Raw genomic sequence first — 21,667 nt, 5'->3', positions numbered from 1 at the left:
GCATAAAAAATATTATTTTTCTATTAATACTAACTAAATTCCTAGTTGGGCTGCCACAAAGCTAATCTACGGCATGGTCTTACTATTAAATGGTTGAGTTTCCTGGCCTAAAACCAAATGGAAAAGAATGTATGTTGCCTCAACAAAAAAACCTTCAATGACCATGAAAGTCCCTAAAGTTTCAAATTGGAAGCATTCTTTCTCTCAAAACCCTAGCATTGGTAGTGAAAAATAGTATAAGGTTTTGATTTTATTTGACAAAGAAACTTTTTACAATATCTAGCACCAAAGCGGATAGAGAAAGTAAAAGGTCTAATGTATTCAATCAATAACATGTGAGTTAGTTATGTTGCAAGGTGACTATGCAGGATTCGCGAGAAAATTCACTCAAATTATAGTGCGAAAAGATTAAAATGCCTTCCACCCTTTACACAATGATTTGAAAGGTCTTTAATATGCCCATACTATTTTTTTAATTGACCATGTGTTCCCATTATTTGATTAGGCACAAAAATGCATAGTCATGCAAAATGTTGTCAATGCAACATTGCTAAGTTGTTAAAGTTATCATGACAACTTTTTTTGCATCTTTTGCATCCTTTTCTTCCTTAAGAATAATCAAACCATTCTTTTGTCTATTGCTGGTTATTTTCCAAAGGACAATGCAACAATAAGAAACTTAAGCCTGTTGGTCTATTTTTCTTTTTCAAATATATTTAGCAATATTAAAATTATAAATCTTCTTAAATAAAGTATCTAACTATGCAATGAAATCTTTATTTTGTGGAAGTTCAAAGTCCATCTACATTTTTTTATTGATACTAAAATTTAAACCATTGCACACCACTTGTAAAATGATTTCCATTGGTTGATGAAATTTGTGTTTGTATCGAATGAGTCATTGTTTGTTTATATTGATAGAAAAAACCCAAATCCTTTATTTTAAAAAAGCAATGTTTTAAGAAAGTTGGCATTGGTATTTAGAGAATCAAGTACAAATTGAATCAACTAGATGTTGGTGTATTTATGTCTTATGTCTTAATTTTAAAAATATAGAAATTTTTTTATGTAAACATAATTAAATTAAATTAAAAGACACAAAATTGAGGAATACCACTAAAGGTAAAAACCTATTTGTTATTGTTTAGTTTCAATTGTTAAACTTTCTCTTATAAATCAATATTGGGCCCATTTGGTTGCTTGAATAGGAATATAAAATTTCAAATATGTTTTCTATTTTATACATATTCTCATTTTGCCTCTAAAATGAGCTTATACCCATTCCAAAAAATACTTGTTATTGGAATAGCCATTCTTATGTTTGCTTGCAAACAAGCCCTAAATACAAATTTATTGGTATAAGGTTCTAAAAAATGACCACTTTGATTCTACAAAAAAATAATTAAGAAAAAATTATATGACAAATTGTAAGTATATAATAGTTATTTTAATAGGAAACAATTCATGTTTAAGAAATCCATACTTATATATAAATAAAAAATGTTACAAGATTTGGTAACATTTGTATTGCCAAATTAAAACATTTGGATATGGTAAAAAATTCATCACCACCTTACATTTATGGAATGAGGAAGAATTGTAAAACCAACCCATTGAAGCTCTTTAATGAGGTATATAACAAAAGGATGGATAGATTAATAATAAGAGACTTCAACTAGAAGTATTTTCAACATAGCTATGAAATAGCTCAAAACAATATTAAATGTATCTATTTCTAAAGAGATAAAATATATATTTAACCTGATAATCAAATTTGATGAAGAGAGGGATGCATCCAATTACTCAAAACATAATGGATATGATGTATATCTCTAACATATCATACATGTCCCATGTGTACAAATTTGGATGGACTTATACTATTGTTTTTTCAAACTAATGCAAACTCCAAATGCCTCTCGATGTCCTCCAACAAAATCCCCCATGCCTAAGTGTTACATACCATTCATAAGTCCCCATAACACAACACCAGTAGTCACAAGGTGTTAGATGCTCTAATTTGACACCTGTGCTTTTCTTGATATCATCTTTTATGACATCCTAGTCCTTACCCATAGCAACTATCAATCGCATGCTGAGTCTAAATTGCATCATCCTAACTGGTCCTAACTATAGTTAGATAACTATAGTGAAAGTTTCCCTAACTTTGACTAGCATGTTCTTATGTGTGTAGGGTTTCTTGGAGTGAAACTATCCCTAAACATCCTCTTGAAAAAGCTTCATTCTTATCTTTTCTCTTTACAAAACTTGAACATGTTTTCAGCCTTCACCTAGTGGTGTAGAATAAATCAAGCAAATATCATTGAGAAGAACATGAATGAGCATCAAATTGACAAAATATTGGTGCCTAATTTGTCCATCGCACCACTTTGCCTTTTCTAGCATGAGAATTGTTGAATATAATATTGTTTCTTCCAATTTAAAAGGTAGGGTTTCTTCTTCCTTTTTGTCTAATATATTACTCCCCTAGCATTATAGTGGCTATCTTATCTATTTTCCTTATCTCAGTTCTTTGAGGCACTATTTCAAATCTAAGCTTCAAAATCAAAACAAACACTCAAGCACAATATAAGAATGATTATTTTAATCATTCAAGAATGAAGCATGATTCACTATCCCTTAAACTGAAAAATGCAAACACTAAAAAACACAACAAACAATTTTGATCTTCTAGTTCACCATATGAAGAATTTTCACTAAAAAATATGTCCTACAAGTACTGTGCATAGAACTTTCTCAAATAAACCTTACTAGAAACAACATTTCCACAAACATCCCTTAGCCTATGCACAGGGACAACCATACAAGTAACACAATATATCAAAGGCAAGTCCCCTTCACACTACAAAAGTTGATGGACATACCCTATCTTTGAATCCCTCAAATTCAATAGATGGAAGCCATTCCCATTATTAGTGAATGGTATTTCCTCCTAGTTACTTATGCTTTATTTGCAAGAAAAACAAAAATTTACAACAACTGAGTCTTTATAATTGAAAAGACTATGTTTCAAAGTCACAAATTCCTTCTAAAATGATTTGTAATATAACTCTTTATACAAATGAATCATTATTGTTATTCTTTTAACTAGAAAGAACTTAAGGAAAGATATAAACATCCTTTTATAACCATAAAAGAGCATTGCAGATATGAAAATAGTAATAAAAAATATGCCATACGACACATTGTTTGGAATCACAAATTTGATCAAGCTCACTAGAACGAACCAAAGGGAAAAATAATAACAAAAAAATCAATGAAATAGCATCTATATGGCATGAACCTCACATGAACTCCATAAACCAATAAAATAACCACACAATTATTAGATAGACACCATCAAAATAACCAAACAATTAGTATCTATTATCATTAACTTGTTGTTCATAAAACATAAAAGTAGCTAACTATACTTAACAAAGAACTCTATCTAAAAATCTAGAGAGCCGACCCTTAAGATTGATTAAAATATTACACATATAGCCACTTCGAGCTTTTTGAATTCCAACCAAAAGAAAATCCACATAGGGAGTTGAAATGTTTCTTGCAAAACACCAACATAGTTTATAATGTATTAACTAGAATAAATGAAAGAGATCAAGGATCTCTTTCTATTTCTCAAGCTCCAACTTTACCACTCATGGCCTATGATTTGTGATCATCAGAACCACCACGTTCAATTTTTTTCCACACTCTATGAGTAGTGAGGAAACTGAAAAGTTCTTGATGTTGTGGAATGCCTAACTATTCTAGCTTGAATTTCCACATCTTCATGATTCGGTCAATGTGATCCAACTTTTTTTCTTGAACCTCTAGGTGGTCAGTGCAAATGATCTTCATAGAATCTGCCCTGGCAACTATAGTTGGATCATGAACTGATTCCTCACAGTGAGGAAGGTGTCTTCCATTTTAGGGAGGACACTACTTAGCACAAGCTTAGTGCACACATATTTGTAGGAAGATAAAGCTCAAACTATCACTGCATACACTCAGACAAGAAAAACCTTTTACCCAGAAGTGGAAATAGGAAGGAATGAAAATAAGACAAGTTGAGTTGTCTAAAAGACACATGGCATCAAGAGAATATGTCTTTAGGACTAGGTGAACACGTATGGTTGAACTATGAGGTAGTTCAATGTTCAAGTTCAAAGGTAACAAAATATTGGAAACTAATCTCATGACTTGACTTGTAATGAGAATGCACTTTTGAGCTTGAACTTTGAACAAATGAACAAAGTGTTCAATGTTCACATTCATTTTGACATTGAGAATTAGGATCCAAACATGATTAAATTCTTTAAATAAATCAAGTACCTGATGAACATTGAACCTTGAGCATCGAACAAGGTTTTAACTATTCAAGTTCACTGGTATATTCAGTTGAAGGACCCTTGAGACTAGAAAACTGAGAGGGTCAATACTGACAAAAAAAATCCATGAGACACAACTCTTGCTTAGAATTTATGAGTTATTCATGACAATGAACCAAAAATATTTGTTGACCATTCATCCGTAACAACTAGCTCTAATTGGGGATTTAGACTGTGAAGGACTGAAAAGGAATTTAGTTATCTCTAGTTTTGGACAAGACCAAAAAAAGAAAAAACTATGCTAAGAAACAGAACAAAATGAAAATAAACCAAGCTATGACACAGAAAAAAACTAAGAGATGAGGCTTCTCAAAGATGGAAGAACTTCTAATTCTATCTATTATAGGATAGGGGTAGATCTATACCATCCATGTACCTGAGCCTAAAGCAATTTGGTCCAAGGGCCTTGTTGATTTCAAATGGCCCCTTCCAAAGAAATTCAAATTTTCCATGTGTGCCCTTAGACTCCCTTCTTCTATCCTAAAGAAATACTTTTACATTCTTCATAAAATTCCCAGGCCTAGATTTCTTGTCAAAAAAATTTCTTAACCCATGCTTGGTGGATAGTTATGTGGTCCATTGCTCTCTCCCTTTCTTCTTCAATCTTTGTGAGGTAGTAGATTCTCTTCTCTAATGAATTTTGGAAGATTTCTTCTTCAATCACCTTCTATAGTTTGACTGTGGCCAATTCCAATGGTAAGGATAGTTGTGCTTCAACTCCATACACCCATTCAAAAGGTATTATCCCAATCACCCTCTTAGGAGTAGTTTAGTCAACCCATATTGCTTTGTATAAAATTTTGTTCCAATCTTTAGCATTGTCACTCACCAATTTTCTCATGATTGAAACCAGGTTCTTATTGGAAGATTTTTCCTAACCATTTCCCTGAGGGAAAAAGTTGGAGGAATGAGAAAGGCAAATTCCACTTTCATAGAAAAACAACTATATTTTCCTTGAAGAGAAATTTAGGGCATTATTAGTCACTATTTTCTTAGGGACTCCAAATCTAGCTAGGATATCCTCCATTAAGAATTTACTCACCACTTTAGAGGTAGTCTTCTTGATAGGTGTTTCTTCGACCTGCTTGTTGAAATAATTTGGGATGGTTAAGATATGAGTGTAGCTTGCACTTGAGACTAGATTAAGAGGTTTGGTAAAATCTAGACCCCATTGCATGAATGGTTCCTTAATGACTACACGCTTCAAGGGGAGTGGTGCTAGTTTGGGTTTTCTAGCAAACAACTTACATTTCACACATTTTCCAACCCACTTGTGTGCATCTCTAAACATTCTAGGGCAAGAGAATCCACTTCTTAGAATCTTAAAAGTAGTTACAGTGGATGAGAAGTATCCTCCACAAGCTTCACTATGAAGAGAGTTGAGTAATTTATCCCATTGATCCTTATCTACACATCTCAGGAATGCACCATTGAAACCCTTATTATATAATATATTTTTTGTGAAGGTATATTTAGCAGCCTTCAATCTCAAGTTTCTCTTCACCTTATGAGTGAGGTGTTTAGGGAATTTTCCAAAAGTGAGAAAATATGTAGTGCCCAAGAAACAATCATCCTTAAGACCTACCAATAATGCACATGAGTTATCCTTTACTATGTCTCCTTTTCCATCTACCATCAATTTACACAAGCCTTGGCCTCTTAATAGCTTCATAGGTCTAATTTCAAGATCCAATTCATGTACTTTGGATACCCAAGAAGCTTTGTTTTTAACTAACACCTCATATTGGGTGAAGATACTCTTCATAGATAAACTTGGAACAAACACAGATGAATGCGAATGTAATATATAAATATCAAAAGTGTAAATTACCACTTTGATGACTGAGAAGGCTTTCTTTTCTACCAATGAATACCTTAGTTCATGATTCTTTAAAAGAGCACTCATAAGAGATATGGGCACTTTGAAACTTGATGTGTCTTCTTGTAGTAGGATTGCAAACATGGTGTGCTCACTATCATAATAGTGAATGGAAAAATATTTCTTATAATCTGAGTGAGCAAGGATGTGTACTTTAGCTATGGCAACCTTGACTTCATCAAATTATTTCATGACATCATCTCTCCATTTGAAAATTGATTTCTCACTGAGTAGATTGGTGATGGGCTATGTTGTTTCAGAAAAATCTCAGATGAACCTCCTCTAGAAGTTAATCTATCCAAAGGAGCGGATGTCATTTCTATTAGATGGGAGAGACAATTGTTGAATCACTTTGACTCACTGTGGGTCTATCTGAATCCCATCTCTTGACACTAAGTGGCCTAAGAATTTCCCTTTGGTAATGTAAAGTACAAACTTCTTGGGATTCAAAGAGATACCATATTCTCTACACCTTTAGAGGACCAACCTTAGATCATGTAGGCACTTCTTCTTTCTCTTGGAAAAAATCATCATGTCATCTAGGTAGATAACAATTATCTTGTCCAGTAGATGCCCAAATGATGAATTCATCACCCTTTGAAAAATAGCACTTGCATTGATGAGACCAAAGGGCATCCTACTGTATGCAAAGGTTCCCCATGGCATGGTAAAAGTAGTTTTGTTTTGGTCTTTAGGAGCTACATTAATCTAGTTCTATCCAAAAAAATCATCTAGCATAGACATCATTTTAAAAATCACTACCATTTGTAGAGTATGATCCATATGAGGGAGGGTGAAATTATCCTTCGGACTTGCCTAATTCAAATTCTTGAAGTCGATGCAGATTCTAATCTCACCACCCTTCTTTCTGACCAAAACTATGTTTACCACCCATGTTGAGTGATAGATAGGGTAGATTATGCATGCCTTTAACATCTTATTCACTTCTCTGAAGATTGCATCAGCTACCCTTGAATTATAAGTTCTGAGCTTTTGCTAGAAAGGCACAATATTTGGTTTTAAAGGAATCTCATGTTTAAATTTCCCTTGATGGAAATCTTTCAAATCTTCATAGGACCATGCAAATACATCTTTGAGTCCTTTAGTAGCTTCAAATACCTGTCTTTCTTTGATTCTTTGCAACATTTTCCCAAATTGACCCATTTAGGATTATCCTCCGAGCCAATGTTAACTTTCTCACATTCCCCTAAAAACTCTTCTATTTCACCCATATTTTTACTAAAGGAACAATCTTTTTGATTAAAAAATGAATCCAAAGTAACTAGGCCTTTGGAGATGTGCTGTCTTTCAATTAAATGATACCTTCTTAAAATTAAACCTCAAGATTTGTGTGGAGTTTAGGATCTTTAGAGTTATATCCTTTGGATTGTCAACATTGAAATGGTGTTGATCCTTGGAGAAAAGCATTGATGTGAACAGCATTATCAAAAAATTTCCAAGAGTTTACATTATCGAGCACACTCGGTTGATGAACCAATTCAATTATATAGGTATCAGTTACAAAATTTGGATGGGGAATCATTAAGAATCTAGACCCAACTAATGAATTGGTTTTGCTATTAAATTCTCTAGGCATGGCCTCTATGGAGAATGTCTCAAAACCTTTGATCTCATCCCAGACTCTATTTTCGTAATGCTTCAATCTAGGGTTCTTCACAATGAAGATATTTCATACTTGTTTGACCATAAGTTTAGCATCCTCTTTGGCCCTTAATAGCTTAACCCCTTTCCTTTTAGCCTTCTCTAAACCCAGGAGTAAAGCTTCATCTTCTATTGTATTTTTGGTATTCTCAAACTCTCGTTTGAAAGCCTTAGGAATGATCTTGCCTAAGGGTGAAATTAGAACTACCCTTGCATCTAAACCAATAGAAGCACAACTTCCATAGAACTCTAAAGTCCATAGACTATCTTTAGATGCCTCTCTAGAACCTACTAATTCTTTAGAGGAAATGGAATAGATAGCAAAATTAGTTTCTATGAACAAGATATGAGATTTGGGGTCTTCAGAAGCTAAGACTGTGTATTTGGTTTTACATTCAAGCTTGAGTATCACTTTCTTATTTCCAATCAGGATAGTAGCTTGATATTAATCTAATTTTACCTCCCTACCCAAATCTTTACAAAATGTTATGCTCAATAGCATTCTACAGCTAGCAGGAATATCTCACACTAGTATAGTCAACTCAAGTCTTTTTTTAGGAAACTCAGCCAAAGCTACTTGGGCATCTTTTATCTTCCCTATGAGGGGCCTATTTAGAGTCGATGGTGTAGCATTTACCAAATGTTTTAGTTAAGGGTAGGTCTATTGATTTAGCTATTGTAGCAGGCATAATATTGTCAAAGGCTCTTGAATTAATGATGCAACTTCTCAGTTTATGTCCATGAACAAATAAGGATACATAAAATGGGTTGGATTTTTTAGCATCAAAATACATTTGAGAGGTTTTGGGAAGATTAGATGTTTCCCATTATTATGTTCAATATCAGAATTAACAATGGCCTTGGAATTATTACCTAATTTTCCTAATTGAATTGGACTTTTAACACATTCAACTAATTTGTTTAATTGATCAGGATTGGACTTCAAGTAATCAAAAGGGGATACTCTAATTTGAGAGGACTTACAAAATTCCACAATGTCAAAACTGGACTTGGGAACAATCTCTTTCAATCTCTTTTCTTTATGCATTGGATTCTTTTGGATTTTGAATTCACCCTTGCATTGTCTGGGTTGATCACACCATTTGTTCATGTTAGAGTAAATAACTATTTATTCTTTTAGTTAAGTTTACCTAGGCTAATTCATTTATTTATTAGTTTTAGTTGATGATTTCCTATCTATGTCATACTTATCTCCTCACCTTGATTGAGGATATTTCACCTTTTGTGGATGTATGCTTAGTTGTCAACCTTATCTTCTAGCACTTTCCAGCTTGTTTTTAAAGCTTCCTTGAGGCCTATATATTTAGTCTCACTCATTGTAAATTCATATCATTCACATAGCAATTTCATTTTCTTCTTGTGAAATATTTTTTCTTGCTTTGTTGAATTGCTACAAGCTCTTGTTCCTTCCTTCTTCGGTTTCTCTTCAGTAGGTTATTTGCATGTGGGTGATCTTGGCACACTATGAAGTTGGCTTTCATCAACTTCTACATGGTATCAAACCCTCCTTGCTACTTCTTGGTTGAAGGATTTTTGAAGCCGTGATTCAAAGATACAAACCCTAGTTTGTTTGTGATTTTTTCTTCAATCGGGAGGAAGAGTGTTTTTTTAGTATTTGGAGAAAAAGGAGAAGGAGGGTTTGACATAATAGATTTAACATTTTTTGGAATTTTTTCTTTATTTTTTTGGAGGTGCAATGGTGGTGATTTAGAAGAAAATAACTACATAGGTAATTTTTAAACAATGATATCTACCTCATACGAACTAATTTTTTCAATCAATTTTGTTTTGTTTTGGGGTAGAATTTTGTGATGTACACATTGGTGTAGGAATTTTGACATCTCTATTCCTCAATTTTTTTGCAACTCAAAAATCCCATTTTTTGCCCCTTGTTGCCCCACTTTTCACCATATACAAATTTTGCAAAGTGGAAAGTGAACTAATGTCATGTTTTGTCAAAGTCTGGTCATATGTCTTTCCTCTTTAGAAGTTGAGTTTCTCCATCAGGTTTATATCTTTTCCCTTCTCCCATGTCACATATAGCCTGGGTGGGTATTTCTTGATTGTCATGAGTCTCATGGGTAGTTTAGAGCCATAATCGATGGAGATTCTCAAATTGTGCTACATCATTTGATTTTCTTGCAGCCTATTTGATCTAGAGATAGAGAAAATTGAATTGGCAGAAAATCAAGTTCTAGCTTCTCCTTAGTAGGTTTTCGCACCTCGAAGGTGAATTTCCACAAAGGTTGGTAAATGCTATTTGTAAGGTTTACTGAAGTAAAATGAATCATGTTATGGAAGGATCATTCAAATGATGTCATCATTTCACAACGAGAATCAATTTAAAGTCCAAAGAATAACCAAAATAGTGATCAGCAAAAAATCAAGAAAGAGCTTCTCCAGGGCGGGTTCCGAAGTCAGAAACCAATTTTTTGAAATAGTGTATATAAAGGAATAAGGAGTGCTAGTGGGCCCCACCTCTCATTTGCGAATTTTTTTTTTTTTTTTGAAGGCGTAAATTAAAATGGATAGGGCAAAGGAAGTAAAATGATGGGCATTGGCAAAAAATCAAATTTCTTCTTCTCCATAGCGGGTTTTTGCACCCAGAAGGTGAAACTCCATAGGGATCCATAACTAGTAATTGTAGGCTAAAAAAGGGATAGGTAAGCCATACTATGGTTAAATCATTCAAATATCATTATATTTTCATAGTGGAAATTACTCAAAACTCATTGGGATGAGCGAGATAAGCATCGGCAAAAAACTTAGAAGTAGTTTCTCCTTTGGTAGGCTTCGAACCAAGAAGTAAGTTTTTCGCATTTGGTAAAAAATCATCCCTACAAGCATGGTAAGTATGTGAACTGATTACGGATTGTTCTAGGCAAGGAAATAGAAACAAATTGGTGAATTGATAGGGTTTTCGCAATTAGAATTGAGTTAAGCAGATTTTTCCCTAGGAAGTACTCTATTCTTGTTTTTCCAAAAGATGGTGAAAATGGGAAATAAACTAGTAATTAATGAAGCTACTGTTGAGACAACAGAAATAGTGAAAAGATAAAGATAAATCTGTTAGAACCTTTACATCTACCAATCCAATGGATTTACCCTTAATTTCTCTTGTGTGGTGCAATTTATGAAATTGAATGAGCAAATCTAGGGTTATTTTATAAAGAGGGAAGTAACAGATTTTCAAACTACCATTTTATTGTTATGTTGTTAAACTAGATAGTGCTTTCAAGTAATTTTCAAAGTTACAAAGTTTTCTTCTTGTATCGTTTGCAATTGTTTGAATTTTTTCCATCATACATCGAATAAAATGGAAACAAGATTCATGAGTTTCGATGGATTGGGTGGAATTAAGTCAACGTGGTTGACTATCACAGATACTTCTCTCCATTTCTACGATATGCAAGATTTTCCAAGGAGATTAAGAGCAGAGCCAATTCATCCCATAATGGAGAAACTTTGAGGAAGCAGATTAGTAGAAGTAGCTGGGTTCCCTGTAGCAGTACAAGCCTCGTAGTTGATTTTGGCATGCATCAACCATTACAACCCAGATACAAAGCAAATTCTATTGCCTGATCAAATGGTGTTGATTTCCATTGATCCTCAAGTGATAGTGAATTGCTTGCAAATTCTAGAATAGGAGGAATTCTTTGATTTGATGATGAGAGGAGCTATGTCTAAGTTCTCTCTAAAGAAAATGGTTTGGAGGAAGTTGATCATTCAATCTTGGTTTTGAAAGCCAAGGGGAGCTAAGAGTAAAGTCCCTAAAACTCTTTTTGGCTCAGACCTCAAACAAAAAATTGTTGATATTTTGGTTCTGTTGCATCGACTTAAAGGTGAGGTAGAAGCTTTTAATTTTGTAGAGCAGTACTTCTTTTTGGTGCAAGTTATTTTCTCAGACACATAGTATATTGACTAGGCATATGAGGTCAGTGAGCATCTTTCTAGGGCTCTCAGTGAAGCTAAGTTTTATAATTCATTTTATATTTCCTCTTTCTTGATATACATGTTGGCTTCTCTCCAATTGTGGTTGGGACTACCTACAATTGTGAATTTTCCTAATAATGTAAAAAGTTATGAGTTTTATCCGTGCTTGCAATTACAAAATAGTTATGTGGAGTATATTCGAGTAAATGATGCATTCACCATGAGGATTTGTAGGGAGCTCCAAGGGTGTCTGGAGCAGAGATTCAGCCTAGAAGAGATGACAACCATCGATCAATTTGGCAGTTATTTCATTCAGTTCTCATCATTTTCTTATTTGCATCTTGCAGCATTTGATGGATTTCCACTGAAGCTTCGTAGATATCAAGATGATATGATCGTGCTCATGGAGATAGTGAGACAAGCACTCCAGGTGAACATGTCGAGCACCAGCTTGAAGAAGAAAGGGTACAAATTCCCTATAAAAGTTGGAGCATACAGTTGTGAAACTAGATCATATGCAAAGAATATACTCAAAGCATTTGAGAGTAAATACAAATTGGAAGAGTATGAAGCAGTAAGGCCCTTGTTTGATTCTAATGGATATGCCAGAGATGTGATCCAAATTGGAAGTGTAATCAAACATGTGACAACCATGGAGGATTATTGGGCAGATTGTAAGAATGAACCGAAGAGTCAAGATCGTGCCTTTGCCAGATTCACAATTGATTAGGTAAAGACATATGGTATAAATTTAGATGTGGAAGGATTGGTAGATGATGGTCAGAATATGTACAGTAATACATATTTGACTAGGTTGAGGAATACTCCCATTAGTTCTGAACCATATGTTGACATAGAAGAAAACTTTGATTTCATGATGACTAGAATTATCAAAAGAACTGGGAAGTGGGTTGAGTGGATAGCTAAGAAAAGCCAAAGAAAGAGTAGAACTACTCAGGCTTCTCTACCTATAGCTACTCCTACTTCATCTCAAAGTGCCACACCCAGTGCTACCACCATAGCTACACAAGGACTAGCCCAATCCGCAGGAGGAGATGATCAACCCTAGAAAAAGAATGTTCCAATAGCCCCAACCTATCAAGGTGGATCACTACCAGTCTTTGGAGCTCAAGCTAAAGCTAAAAAAGGAATGAAAGAGTAGAAAGATGGAGCTCCTGCTCTAGTCTCATCTCCACATACCACTCTACCCTCATCCCCTCAACCTTCTCCAACTCCATCTCCTCATGGCACCCCCGTCTTATCCCCTCATCATAGCCCTCTTCCATCTGTAAGTGCTCCTATTCTAAAGCCCGCTGTCTCTCCTATCCAAATAGTAGAGATTGGAGAAGATAAAATTAGTAGTAGTGAATCCACTAAGTCTGATGAAGTTGCAAAGAAAAACCAAGAAGAAGAGAAAGCTCCAGGTTCATCTTGGCTTCTTTCTCGAGATCTAAAGAACCTCTTTTCTAAAACTACATTGGCAAAGACTCTAGCAAAGAAGAAAATGTTCAACATTGAATCACTTGGAACAACCTCCAAAGTGATTAGTATAGAGTCTTGGCTTGAGGATACTTTGGAGAAGAAGAGGAAAAGAAAAGATGAAAGTGTTTCCTCAAAGGATGTTGTATCTGAAGCGATGTGCTCAGGCTCTACTATGGTGAAAGCTAAAAAGTAGAAGACCTTGTCAATATTGGGACAAGATCTAGAAACATGGCACTTAACTATGGAGGTAGCAAAACCAAACAAGGCAGGGAGAATTGAAGATATGACACTAGAGGACTTCACTCTACATTCAATTGATCTTGGAAAGGCTAGACATGATACAAAGGTAGGCCTGTGGAAATTGGTAATGAGGTGATGGAAGAACAACTAGAGAATCTCAAGTGGTCAAAGATCAAAATGAAAGCTAAAATAGAAGAGTTGAGAAGGATTATCAAGCAATTAGTTGTTCCATTGGTGACTATCACTAATGTGCCTGCTACTGAAAATCCTTTAGCAGAAGAGGTATAGGATTTCATATCACAGCTCTAGAAAGATAGGCGTTTTGGTCAGAAGGGAATGGATTGAGAAACTCATTGCAGATGGAGTTTCCCTAATAGACCAAATTGGAAATATTATCCTTTGACTAGAAACTAAAAGGAATAATATTATGTCTAACAATAATATCTTGGCTAGAGAAAGGGCAAGGTGTATAGATTGCATTTCTCTCTTGGAGATGGTTATTCAGATGAAAGCAAAGGATGCAGCTGAAGCAAAGATTCTAAAGAAAGGAGATGAACCCCTAATGAATGGCTCTAGACTATGCAATTCAAGCTGGAAATGATTCAAGAAGCTGAGAAGGGACTCAGTGAAATAGGGGAAAAAGCGAAGAAGACCCAGGATAGAGCATTTGAGCTCATATAAGGATTACACACTAAGTCACAAACTAGTGGGCAAGGGAAATCCTTGATTAATGTAGAAGTGATGAAAAACAATTTCTTTACATACTTGAGTAACCTGTCTAGGATAGCTTCAAGTAGTCAAAACAAAGTGATAGAACTACAAACACTTGGTGGATACATGCACGTGGCTACTAAAGAAATAACAAGTCAGTTGAATGGAGTGAAAGAACTAGCTTTAGAACATTCAAGATGGCTTTTGAGATTCACCAACATACAAGTACCCAATCATGAAGAATTAATTCCCATCATGGTGGCTGCTAAAACATATAGGATGAAAACTGAAAAGGGGAAGAAGTCCAAGTGATTTAGATTACCACCTTTTCATTTTCTGTTGTAAATTTTGAAATCTTTGTTAATGTTTTGATATGATAAATTGACATCTTTCCATTTGTCATCTAGAGAAGATGAACCGATTAATATTCTCATTGTAACGATCATCTCTCAAATCCTATATGTATGAAATTCAATGATTAATCAAAGGTTGGAAAAATTTTGGTGTGAAGTGCTATTTGTTGTAGAGCCAATTTAATGGTATTTTATTTCAATCATTTTTCGCTCCAATAGTTTAGGTGATTAATTAGTATTTCCTTTCTGTCTTTGCAGAGAACTAGGGAAGAACGAAGTTTCATTTCCCTTGTTTTTCCAAAATTTAAATGAATGTAATAAGTATTGTTATAATTCATTTGATGAAAGGATTCTGTTAGTTTTTCTTGATTTATCAGTCTCAGTCTATATTTGAATTTCAATTTTTTCTAGTCTTATGTGAATAGATTTATGGATTCATAAGTAGTGTGGATATGTGAATCTATTTCAGTATTTAGAAAATATTTCTTGACTAAATTAAACTTTCTAGTTAGGCTTAATTCGGTTTGCCTCTTCTACTCTTGGGTTAAGAGCATACCCCACATTAGTCTTAGGAATAAAACATAATTCCTTGAACATCATTCACATAGGGAGTTGTACCTCAATTCAGAGGGAAACTAGACATTCTTAGAAATGGTTTCCCAACTGTTGTGTAAAGTTGTTCTTCATTATAAGTTTGGGCACATAGAAAGAGAAAAAGAAGAAGGACAAATCTATTTACCAACACACCTTCAAAGGCTTCATTCAGGCTCATATGGACACATATTTCAATGCTTCTTTTAAAAAAAGGGTATGTGAACGATAATGGTCAACCAAACTATGCTCTTAAATGGCAATAAAAAATTAAAAAATCAGGTTTATGTCAACTTTACATGCAATTTTCTACTTGTTATTAACTTTATATCAAAAAATTGAGAGAAAATAATCTCTAGCAAATTGAATCTAGTTTCTAACTTACTAGGACTTATCTCAAAAAAAAAATTTGATTGGTCAAAAATTTGAATTTTAATACAATATTATGAAATTTTTTAAAACAAAAATAAGAAGTAGATGTATGTCTGACCACCTTAATCAAAATCAAATGATAATATTTTTAAAATAATATTCTAGATATAAGTAATAGACTCATGCCTAGATGTGACACATATTTTTGGTTGTTTTTATTCTAAATAAATAATAAATAAATAATTTTTGACTTCAGTATTTTTGTAATAAAAAAAATCTCATGTCTGACCACTTTAACTAATTCAAAACTCTACAAAATTCAATTTTTTATTTTTTTTCCTTATAGTAGAAGAAAACTAGAATGTGATGAATCTTTTGGATTTAAAAAATGTTGTCCCATCTAAAAGTTATAGTTATTTTTCAAGTAGTGTGTTAGTCAACACTTTATATGTAACTCCGTTAAAAAATAAGTAATAATTACTTACTAAACTCATAATTTGACAAATCTTACATTTATGAAAAGATAAGAACATTCTTAAGAAACCCTTTTCATTTCATCAAGTTTTGGTGAAAAAAAAGTTTTCAGTTACATGTTTGAAGTAAAAATCACATCAAAAATTGGCCAAAAGCACATTTTAAGGATGTTTTTAAAGTTAAACATGTAGGTTTGGTATCAAAAGAGATAGTAGACCTTATAAAGATATTAATTGTTTTCATTTAGTATTAGGGTGGGTGGGAAAAATGTTGGAATAGATTTTGAAATGGTTTGAGATATTTTAGAGCTACAAATTTTTTAGATCACCACTTTTTGGCACACCATGATCCTGCACATACCCAAAGTGCATGATTTATTGTCTACTTTCTAGATCTGGAATCAGTTTGGAGTAATATTGAGCTCCTATTTTTAGTGTTGAAGTAGAGGCTTCAATTTCCTCCCTCTCTACATTCAGAATCTAGGTTCTTTTCTTAATTTTTGTTCTTTCTCTAGTTGTTTTCTTTGGTATTTGAGGGATATCTTTATCAATTGTGGGGATGGAGGGGTATTTTCTTTTCTATAATTTACTTTAGAATAAGACCCTTCTACTTACATCTTTTTCTCTCAATGTCAGATTGATCTGCCACTCGGCTCATGGTACACAACTATCACACCTAGAAGGAACAAATGACTAGGCTTCTCATGTCAAGAGGCTTATGGTCATGTTTGGATGAGAACCAACCTACTCTAACATGCCCTCTCAAGGTTTCTTAACATAAGAATAAAATGGATGAGGTGATGGGATTGATTGCACTGAACATCTTAGATAGTCTTCTATTTCACTTAGATGGTTTGACCACTCTACAGGCTATTTGGATGAAATTCCAGTCTTTGTTTAACACAGTGAATGAATTCTGGGGATTGCAACTTGATGTAGAGTTGACTTCTTTGACACCTGACAAGTTTTCCACCATTGAGGACTTCTTGATGAAGTTCAAATCTGTGCATACACTTTTACAGGGATGTGGGAAAACCAAGATAGATGATGAGTGTATCTTTTTGATACTCTCAAAGTTGAGGGGATAGTATCAGATCTTCTCTTCCACTTTCTACTCCACTATGGATGCTTTGGGTAACAAACATTAGATGCCATCTTTTGACACATTTTTTGATCGATTAACTCATGAACAATCCAAGATCAATCATATGGATTCACTTATAGGTTCACAATCATAGACATTGTTTGCCAAGGATACACAGGAGTAGAAGCTAAAGAAAGTATTACATTCTCCTTCTACTAGTTCATCATCTTCTTCTCAGAAGAAGGAGAAAAAGAAGACTGAGACTCCTACTTGTTCCTATAGTAAAAAAGGATCTCGTGATGAGGAACATTGTTTTTAGAAGAGATTTGATGGCTATGAGAAACAGATTACAGATTTGTAAGCTCTTCTTTAGAAAAGCACTATTTCTTTTGCATCCTCTTCTACCTCATAGGGGTCTTCCTTTTAGTCTTCTTCCATATCTTTGTCCTCTACATTAGATTTTTGATAGGGTCATGCGTTATGGGCATCCAGTGCATCCCCTTCCCAAGTCCCTTGGATATTGGATTCAGGTGCTTCTCACCATATGACATCTTCTCACAGTGTCTTCTCTACTATTGAGGCTTCTCCCATTCCTCATATTCATATGGGGAATAATACTACCCTACTAGTTTATGGGAAAGGTTTAGTTAGCATTTAGGATGACACCTTTAATGAAGTATTGTCTGTTCCATCTCTATTTGCAAACCTTCTCTAAATTTCTTAGATTATACATAGTGGATTAGGGAAGATATTTGAGTTCGCTATAGATTTAGTCTTCATTTGGGATCGTGCTATAGGAGGCCTTATTACTACAAGGAAAATTGATTCTTCCACCTGTCTCTACACCTTCTTGCACTTTTTCCCACCATCTTCATTTTCAAATAACACTACTCTTTCACAAGAGCATCATGTGTTGTAATCATAATACTTAAACCTTTGTATTATTCCTAAGATCCCTATTTTGACTACCACACCATATCTATTTGAGGTCTTTTCTCTTTAGCAAGATTCTTCTTTGTCTCTACTTCATCCTCTAGCTCCATTCATCGAGCCTCCAAGTGTACCTATTATAGATTCATTAGTGGACATTCATGACAATGTCATCACACTTGCCTTGGAGATTCCCCTTCAGGATCCTCATATTTTCTCCTTTGAGCATTAGCTAGGCCTTCCAATTTTCCCTCTCAGTTAGGGGTACCCTTGTTTTGTTCCCTTGTTTACTCCATAATGGAGTTTCATTGGTTCAATTCTTTCTCTAGGGGCTCCATTATTTTTGGGGCACTTTGGTGTCTTTTCTATCTCTTATGGGGAGGCTGGTTGTACTTATGGTTTTGAGAGAGTCTCTCAAGCCATTTTTGGTGGAAGTTGTCCTTAGGGGGCCTTGTTGAGGCCTCCCTTCCTTCATTTTTTAGCATGTTTATTCTTACCCCTTTTTGGGCGAGGGTATTTCCCATGAGGTTTTCCCTCTTTCCCCATTTGTAGAGGTTGCATTTCTTTGCATTATAGATGAATATCTAACATGGCCTTGTTGTCGAGACCCATTCTGCATTTCATCTTAGTTTATGAGCTTAAGGTATTCCCCTAAGTTTCACTTAAGTGGGGGTGTTAGAGTAAATAATTATTTATTAATTATTTATTCTTTTACTTAAGTTTACTTAAGCTAATGCATTTATTTATTAGTTGTATTTGATGAGTTGTTGAAAACATGAGAGTTTGTTCCTATCTAAGTCATACTTATCTCCTCATCTTGATCGAGAATATTCCACCTTTTGTGGACGTATGCTTAGTTATCAAACTTATCTTCTAGCACTTTCCACCTTGTTCTACAAGCTTCCTTAAGGCCTTTATATTTGATCTCACTCATTATAAATTCATATAATTCACATAGCAATTTCATTTTCTTATTATGAAATATTTTTTCTTGCTTTGTTGAATTGATCTAAGCTCTAGTTCCTTCCTTCTTTAGTTTCTCTTCAACAGGCTATTTGCATGCAGGTAATCTTGGTGCACTGTAAAGTTGGCTTTTATCAACTTCTACAATTCTTAGGTATGGAGGAAGATGAAGTGACACAAGCTTTTTCATTACGATTACTCCTAGAGAGCACTATGCAAGAAGTGTCCTCTAGAGTAGTATAGACATCACTACCTTGTTTTGAGTTGGATTCATATTCAAAGTAATAATTTCTAGAGTCGCTAGGTCCTTTAGGGGATTCCTCATTGACAAGTATTTCTTCTATGACTTCCTTGTTCATTCCCATTTCTCTAAGCATAGCATTTCTAAACAGGACAATCCATCATGTTCATCAATCAAATGAAAAATACACATGCTTTCTTTCTTTGGGGAAGCTCCTTCAATTGTTAATCTCTGATTTCTATGAAACATATATGGTTGCCTAGCTTGCATTCCAGGATGATTATTATTCCTAGGGATATCATGATAATTAATTCTAGGCATCTTCCTTTTTATTTTGAAAATTTTATTCAACAATTTTTGAACTCAAAGGTCACTAAGTAGATGTCTAATTTTGAGTTTGTTGCATTTCTTTTCTCCACTTCCTTGTAGCCAAGAAGTCATCTTCTAACTCCATTGCTAATCTATGTGTTGTATCAACATCTACCAATTTTTCTCTTCTCAAGTGGAAGTTGTTATTATGAGGCATAATGGTCATGAAGAAACCTTTTTAGTTTTTTGCATTGGGTCTTTTTGCTGTAGGGATTTTATAAATATTCTTGTTGAATTTGTGTATAAAATCTTTCATGGGTTCTTGAACTTCCTTCTTTAACCATGAGAGTGTTAATAGAAGAGTTTTTTCATCATTGGCCACTTTGAACCTAGATTCAAAATTAGTTCTCATGGTAGCCTAGTTGGTGATAGATCCATTAGGGAGATGATGAAAATAGTCTGCCATAGCTTCTGTCAAATTTTGGACAAATAATCAGACTACCACATTTTTAGTACTAACAACAATAACCCCGTAGGTAGTGTGGAAAGAATTCAGATACTTATCATTTGATTTCTTCCCATCTCCATTGAAATTAGGAAGAGTCTCTCAAGCTCCTTTGGGTGATGGATTAGGATTTTTTCGTAGGGCAATAAGTCCTACTTAGGTACCCCAGGGATTGGCATCCATGACTAGTATTTAGAAATTGATCATTTGACTATTAAAGTACAAAGGGATGAGGGTACCAGGTGAAAGCAAAACATGTAGAGAAGCAGAAATAGTATGAGGTTTGGTGGGAGAGGTAGGGCCACTCTTACACTTGATTTTTTTCTTCCTCTTAATGGTATGATTAGGGGCAGTGTTTACAGATTGTACAAACTCAAAAAATTTGTCTGTGGTGCCTTTTTTTTATCACCCTAGGTATATTTTCATCCTGTGAGGCTAACTAAGGAAGATCAAATAATAGGCTTATTGAGCAAGGTTATGTTTGGGGATTGCTAAGATAACATTCTGACAACCACTTCTTCTAGTGCAATGGGTACTCCCTAATTAGTTCAACCCTTTCCTCTTCATCTTCGAGGACATGGCTGACTTCCAAGTATTATTCATTGCTACTCCTACTATTCAAAGCTAAGGTGTTTAAGTCATAAATAATGTCTTCTTGAATATTATGAAATCCTAAATTAGGTTGGATTAGGATAATGTCTTAATGAGGCAAGACCATCTTAAATAGATACCATGTATGTTCCCTAGTAGAGTCACCAAAAATTGTTAGTGAATAGTTTTTCATCCCAGTTAATTATACTTTATTTGTAAGAAAAACACAAATTCACAAGAATTGATTCTTTATAGTTGCAAAGAATCTTTGTGTTTCAAAGGCACAACTTCCTTCTAAAATGATTTGCAATATAACTCTTTATACAAATGAATCATTTTTGTCATTTTTTTAAACCAAAAAGAACTTAAGGAAAGATGTAAACATCATTTTATAACCATAAAAGAATGTTTTAGTTATGAAAACTATAATCAAACATATGTCATATGAGACAACATTTGGAATCTCAAATTTGATGAAGCTCACTAGAACAAACCAAAGTGAAAAATAACAACAAAAAAATTAATGAAATAACATCTATATGGAATGAACCTCACATGAACTTCGTAACCCAATAAGATAACCAAATGATTATTAGATAGACACCATAGAAATAACCAAATGATCAATATCTATTATCATTAGCTTGTTCATAAAACACAAAAGAAGCTAATTGTACTTACTCAACCAAGACTCTATCTAAAAATCCAAAGAACCAACCCTTAAGATTGATTAAAATACTACATATATAACCACTTTGAGCTTTCTAAATTCCAACCAAAAATAACTCCATACAGGGAGTTGAAATGTTTCTTACAAGGCACCATCAAATTTTATAACATATTAACTAAAATAAAAGAAAGAGATCAAGGATTTCTTTGTCTTTCTCAAGCTCTAGCTATGCCACTCTTGGCCTACGATCTGTGATAGTCAAAACC

General features: G+C 34.1%; 1 pseudogene; it reads right to left on the bottom strand.

Annotated features, from left to right (window-relative positions):
- LOC149545691 (ABC transporter G family member 11-like) overlaps window positions 1-21,667 on the bottom strand; it is a 66,754-nt pseudogene that overhangs the window by 510 nt on the left and 44,577 nt on the right.

The sequence above is a fragment of the Cupressus sempervirens genome, chromosome 7 (genome assembly GCF_028749045.1).
Source record: "Cupressus sempervirens isolate cs-2001-9-10 chromosome 7, ASM2874904v1, whole genome shotgun sequence".
Lineage (NCBI taxonomy): Eukaryota > Viridiplantae > Streptophyta > Pinopsida > Cupressales > Cupressaceae > Cupressus > Cupressus sempervirens.
Note: the sequence above shows the minus strand (reverse complement) of the source record. Positions and strands in the feature narration are given on the sequence as shown.